This window comes from Vitis riparia, chromosome 13 (genome assembly GCF_004353265.1).
Source record: "Vitis riparia cultivar Riparia Gloire de Montpellier isolate 1030 chromosome 13, EGFV_Vit.rip_1.0, whole genome shotgun sequence".
NCBI lineage: Eukaryota > Viridiplantae > Streptophyta > Magnoliopsida > Vitales > Vitaceae > Vitis > Vitis riparia.
In genome coordinates, this window is record NC_048443.1 from 18,368,082 (window position 1) to 18,375,417 (window position 7,336).

General features: G+C 29.8%; 1 pseudogene; it reads left to right on the forward strand.

Annotated features, from left to right (window-relative positions):
• Positions 1–5,996: 5,996 nt before the first annotated feature.
• LOC117928383 lies at positions 5,997–6,650 on the forward strand (annotated as a pseudogene).
• The last annotated feature ends 686 nt before the right edge of the window (positions 6,651–7,336 follow it).

The window sequence follows — 7,336 nt, forward strand, 5'->3', positions numbered from 1 at the left end:
CACAGCCTCTTACCAAGCTAATCACTCTTGTTTGTGCCTCTTCTTCCTCCTTGATCAGCCTACCTTGAATTCATAACTACCTGAATGCTGTGCAAAACGCTCGAAGGGCATTTGAATGTCCATTAGTATGACGTTTGAACGTCCTCCTTTGTGGTATTTGAATGCCCATACTTGTTTTCGCAGGTTCGATTCCCTTTTTTTTTTTCTTTTTCTTTTTTGTTCTTTCCTAAATTCCAACTTATTTAAATTTAATAGCTGTTTCTCATCCTCTAATATATTCAATGCATATGTACCTTGAATTTCAATTGATTCTGATGTAGCTTAAAATCGTTTTTGATCGGCAAGATCTTCAAAATGCATGATACATCGGTTTTAGTGCAATAATATTATCAAGTTCCCCATTCTATAATTTTGTGACTGAACATAAGATTACAACGAGTCCTAAACTAATGTTGTCTTAACTATCATGCACTTGAATATAACATTCCTTTTAATCGCACGTCATTTGTTCATATTGAACCAACAAACTTGTCAAGAATTGGGATGACAATGGAACAAGTTTTTTCAGGCATCTATCTTGCCCTACTTTTTGAGATAAAGGTAAAATGGTTTGAGATGGATTTGAAAAGTTTTTAAAATTCAAGTTGGATTCGGGTATGACTTTATCCTAATCTGTCCTACTTCAATTATATATAATTTTAAATAAAATTTTATTTTAGTTGATTTTTTTTTTTCATTTTTCAACTTTTTAATATAAATAAAATGTTATTTTTATAAAAATAAATTATAAATATTTATAATATTTTTTATCTATAAATCATATTTATTTTTAATAAAATTTAAAAATTTTAAAAAGTTAAAAAATGATTTTTTTTAGCGCGATAAAGTGGGATGGATATAAGAATTTCTTATACCTGTCTTGTCCTGTTTTTATTTTATTTTTTACTTTTGATTTTTAAAGCAAGGATGAGGATAGAAGTTAATAAATGGGACAGGGTGGGATGAGAGTGACCTCATCCAAACCCACCCTATTATCATTCTTAATCAAGAAAATAACATAAGCAAGAGAAATATCAATCCTGGTCAAGAAAATAATATAAATAAGAGAAATATCTCAAATTAAAAAGCATATCAAATGTAGCATATTCCTACCCCCTTTTTTTTTTCATAAAAAGGACGAAGTGTTTAAATTTTTAAAGCAAAAAACATTTAAAAAACATTAGGTAACTAGATTCATCATGATTCTAATGATAAAGTCAATCATTCGCGTCACCATGCAAAGGACCAAGTCAATTATATTTTTTAGGAAATAATAAATTTTTTATATCATAATAAATATAGCATATGTAATACATAAATCATAATCTTAATCGCCTAAACTCACTACTTATTTTCCTATATAAGTAAGAGACTAGCAATTCAGTAGATCATGTCAGACTTGGACAAAGTAAACACATTCAATTTCCATTCAATTCTACTGGATTTTTTTTTATTTTTTATAATACGACATAACACTATCAGAGTTCTATACATGCCTTCTAATCCCCATAATTTGCCTTGTTATCTCTTTTTGAAGATTGTGGGGACCATTATTTCTTTTGATTGAAAATTTCATGAGGCAAAGGCTTTGTGTATGCTACTCTAACATGACTGATATGACCCAAAGGGAATACATTGGGAAAACAACTATGCCAAAGTTAAATGGAATGAGGGAGGATGAAAGACTATTTTGCTACACATTCTAGTTTAAGGTTCATCATCAACATTCTATGTTGCAACTAGGGTATTGCAATATGTTTGTGACCAGGACGGGTTGAAGCATGACTCTGAAATGTTTTTTCTAGAGGGATCAAATGTGCTTGGTTAAAGATGTGACTAAATGAGTCTAGGCCGGGCATATTTAGCTTATTGTGGATTAAATATGCTAGTCTATATGAGATTTGATATAACACTCACATGATTCATTAGGTAGTATGTACCAAAGATATAAGAGAGTTGATTATTGTTTTGCCCATAATGGACGAGTGAGACATGATAAAGTTTGAGTCAAAAAGTGTCCAAAATGGGCAGACTCCATGACATTGATCTCTTCTTATTTTTCTCTCTCATTCCAATTTTCTCGAATCAATGTTTTGATTGACTACAAATGAGGGAAGAAAGTTCGGTTCTTATTTTACCAGGTCCTCTCTTTGGGTGTTGTAAAAGAGAGTGCCCCTCTTTTCTAAAAGCTTACAACACTGGAAAATCTATGTATTAGAGGTGGATGGTTACAAACATACAAATCGTTGTTTCTCTCTTTACCATTGCATCGATATTAAATAAGGCTTTTTGGATTGTGGATATTATAAGTGTATGCTCTTGTAGAATTCACTACCATGCAATCCTTTTTCACTATATTATTAGAGGAATAAGATCGAGTTCTACCTAGATATAAGTCTTACACTATCTGAAAAAAAAAAGTCACCAGCTCGAGTCCCCTCAGGATCACTGGAAGCTTACCCAATCGCTAACTTTAGGGCCCCGTGGAATTAGTTGAGGTGCGCGTAAGCTGGCCCGGACATCCACGGTTATAAAAAAAAAAAGTCTTACACTATTTATTAGTGTGTGTTACTATCTTTATCATTATTATTACTATCAATAACAAAAAAGTATTCTTAAATCACACTTTTTGGTTTTCTAGGATTTGATTGTGTACTCTTCATACCATAAAACATCAAATTTTCATATTATTTCTTCAACACAAGTAATCTAACCAATATGCAAAACCTTTAAATCAAGAGCCATAGAAATGAAAAAAATTTTGGTTGCTTTAGAACTTGAACGCTCACACTCTAGATATGCATGCATAATGGTGACAAAATAAGGTCTATTTCAGTTCAGAATGAGAGATATATCCATCCAATCATATGAATTCAAAAATACATTTTGAATTTAATCCAATCAACCATTGCATTTGTGTATACTTTTTCTTGTTTTATCTAGAATATAGCTTAAGCAAGCATTGTGACAAAATACATAACCAACATAAAGAAGTATTCCCAAGTTGGAATGAGAGACATATACAAAAATATAATGACAAGATTAATTTGCTGAAAAAAGAAAAAGTTTTTCAAAGTAATATGATAGGTTAAAATTTTATACATATTTATACTATATATTTTAATATTAAGAGAAAACTAGAAAAAAGAAAAAAAAAAAGGTAATATAAACAAATAAATAATATGACCACAATCTAGTTTTAGATGACACTCATTGATGGTACAGTTTAATATTATAGTAGTATATAAATAATAGCCCAATCTAGAGAACTTTTTAACCGATTCTTATTCAACCTCATGTAATTACCAGAATGCCCCTTATGCACAAAAGTGAACCTAGAGTTAATCCAACCTTAATAGATTATGCCATCAAGGTATATAAGCTCAAGCAAAGACCACTAGGACTGGTAGGAGTACTAGCTCGCTCAAAATTCAATTATAAAGTTAATTTAATATCCCACTACAAAGAATAAACCGCACTCCAATGCCCTACGTAAATAACAATGAGACATAGTTTGAATTCACGACCTACTATCCTTTGTATGTAGACTCTCCACGAATTGGTGTTAGTAATTTAACAAGGTAATGCTATCACCTATCAAGATTACTGTTTCAATTCTTGAGTTACAAATCCACTTATTATATGATTAATTGACATATTCTAACTCCAAAGAGCATATGTCAAATTTCCACTAAAGGAAATGTTATGACTATAGTTTTCTAGATTGTATGTCATGGTACTTCTATTAAGAATACCTATTACCATTAACCACTATCAATAATAACCTAATCCATAAGGATATGTAACCACCTTATGGTCTCACCCATAGGTCAAAACTTCCTATTGACTTTGACATAGACTTAATATTCTCTCAAGGTTGAGAGTCCATGTAGTATATAGCTTGGTAAATCATGACAATCGATAGCCTTATGTTATGATTCACCATAAGTTTTTTCTGATGTGTAATCATACATACTAGTGCACTCACCATGGGAAACTCATCTCAACAACCAAGAGAAATCATCCCTCCAAATAGAAGGTAGTGCACTACAATCTCTATTGGATTTCCTAAATCTATGAACTGACTATGGACAACTCATCATCTTGCAAGTTATGTATACAAGTAATGTACAATGCAAGTAATATGGGTTGAATGCTCAAATCAATGTCAATACACGTAACGGATAGCCTAGGGATAATGAAGTTTAACTTTGTTACATCATGTCTTACTTTTAGGGGCTTAATCCTAACAATAGTAGTATATAAATGAATTTACATTATACTTAAGAACATTTAATAGATGATAATATATATGATATGAAGATGTGTTATAATGCTAAGATACAACTTATCATCCTAATTAATTATATTTATAAATTAATTTCCTTCTATTAATTAATTAAAAATAAAATACAACTTATTTGCATATTGCAAACTTATTACATCACTCACAATCATGTTGTATGTGCATTACACATGCATTGCATGTGTATACAAAGAAGTTGCATATGCATAAACGTGCATTTATTATACTCTGAATGAATGTCATTCTCAAAAAAGCTAAAAATAGGAAATAAATCTATTATAATTTTGTTGAATTTTATATTTCCTATTTAATTTTTTGGTTTGTTTTTGTCTTGTTCACTTTTTTTACATTAAATGATTTCAAGTATACCCTTAGAATTAAAAAATATAAAACTAATAAGCTAAGTACTACAACAACTAATACTATAAATATAGGGTTTGTTAGCTTTTTAACCTTCTATGGAAAATGTATTTAATCTATAGCAAGACTTTGTTTATGTCAATCAAAATAAGAAGCAACATAAATGAAATTTGTGCATATAAAAAAAATATAACAATACAAATAATTTATTGATAAAAGAATAAAAGTTTTTAAAAATAACATGATAGGTTAAAATTTTATACATATTTTAATTTACGGAACAAAATTATTTTAAAAAATTAATATATTAAAAATATATTAGCAAGAAATATGAACAAACTATATAACCACAACTTAATTTTAGATTATATTATATTTTAATACAATTAGTATGTAAATAATATATATGATATGAAGATAAATTATAATGCTAAGATATAACCTATTCCCAAAATTAATTAAAAATAAATTAAAGTTGTTTGTTTTTTGCAAACTTACTACATCACCCAACTCCATGTTGCACATGCATTGTATATGTGTTGCATGTGTATACATATACGTAGCATGTATATTCACATGCTTGTACTACACTTTGGATAAATCTTACCCTTAGAAAACCTATAGTTAGGAAATAAATTTACTTGAACTCCATTAAGTTCTATATTTCCCACTTGAATTTTTGCTTCATTTTCTTCTTTGCTTTCTACATTAAATGATTTCAAGCATAACCTTAGGAGAAAATAACATAAAAATAATAGGTTAATTACTATAATAATTAATATAACAAAAATAGTATTTATTTGTTGTAATATCCGAGTATTTTAGGTTATGTGGAAATTGTGAGTTCGCAAATTCTTTTAGTAAAATGACGGTTGAAAAGTCAAAAAGGAAAAATCAAGAACAAGTGTCTAATTTGGATTGGAAATTCAAAAAACTTTTGTGGTCAAGTAAATGAGTTGAGAAATAAGAAATTTAATTTAATGAATTAATAATCCAATAGTTGGAAACACAAGTATATGTATATATAATAAAATTTTAATTTTTGAGAAATTAAAATATATTTGGGATGATGTATAGATTATATGGGGAAGTTGTAAACAATAATAATAAGGGTTCATTACACTTTACCCTCCTAACTTATAGCGTGTTTTACACATTGCCCCATCAAATTCAAAATCAAGCAATGTACATTTCATGGTTTATAATTGCATGCAATGTGCATTTTTTTTTATAGAAAAAATATTATTTTTTTTAATCGAATGACATATGCTCTCTACGTGATCGATGACAAATGTGTATTTTTGTTATTAGTGAGGGCAAAAAGGTCATTGTTATTTTAAAACCCAAATTGAAGTCGTCCTCTTTCACGTTGGCTATTCCTTCTCTAACCCACAAGACCTTACTTTGCTGTGAATAGTAACGGTCGTACCATCTTCCTTGATGAGAGCAAGTTCTACATCGCCAAGTTCGAAGAGAAACACCCGAATATAGAGGTGTAAAATGTGCAATACACCACCAAGGTCAGCAAAATATTGGAACTGATTCGATCGGTGAAGGAGAAGCTTCAGAATGAGTGTAGACTTGTGCAGAACCTCCTCTTCTCCCATTGTAAACTCAACATCAACAACCTCCCCAATCATTTTTACGAAGTAGATTGGGATGTGATCCTCATGGATGACTCTCATGGGTGCAAGGATGTCGATAATATTTACTATTAGAGTTTTGGCGAGAAGCAAGAAGCGTGACGTTACCAACCCATGTGCTTGTACATGACATGAATAGGGATGTGAATAAGATTTGCAGTAATGAGTTTCTATGTAAAGAGAACTTGGTCAAGACCAAGGATTTGTTGGGGCATTTTATGGTGGAAACCCTGAAACCCAATAGCTTTTGCTTTTGTAGAAACCCCATAAAATCATTGTTACCATCATCTTCATCATTATAAGCCGATGATTGAGTGAAATTCATTTTTTGTGATTATTTTTAATATTTACATATTTTCCTTTTATTTTTTAAAATATAATGATCAATTTCATAGATTTAAATTTACCAAATTTTGTATTCTCAAAAAGTTCCCAGTTTGTGCATTGCATTTTCCTCATAGTTCTATAAAAAAAAATAATGATAAAATTTTATATGCAACGGAAAAAAAAAATGGCGACAAAAAAAGGTCCCGAGAGAGGGATAATTAAGAAATAAGTGAGATCCCTAGTATGAATGACACAAAAAGTTACCTTGGAAGACTCTAAGTGGGAAGTGTATTTAGGTATAGACATCTTTCAATGAAGGTCGAAGAATAACAGTGTATTATATGATTGAGTATTAAATTTCCATTTGCATTTTCTTTTAATTACCAAGATGTGTATATGTTATATATTTGAATTAAAATAAATTTTTGGTTAATGTTTGGATGTCTTTTGTTGATGTATTTAGCCCTTAACTATTACCTACTAACCCTCTTAGGTGTAGTGCACCTTACTAAGTAACATGAAAATGCTCATTCCTTTCTCTTTTAAATTTTTAGATGCAAATATTGTTCTTGAGGACCCATAGGTGGATTAGGGAGAGTTTCAAAATGTCATAGGATATTCAAGAGTTGTTTAAAAATATTAGCGTTCACTTGTGTTAAAC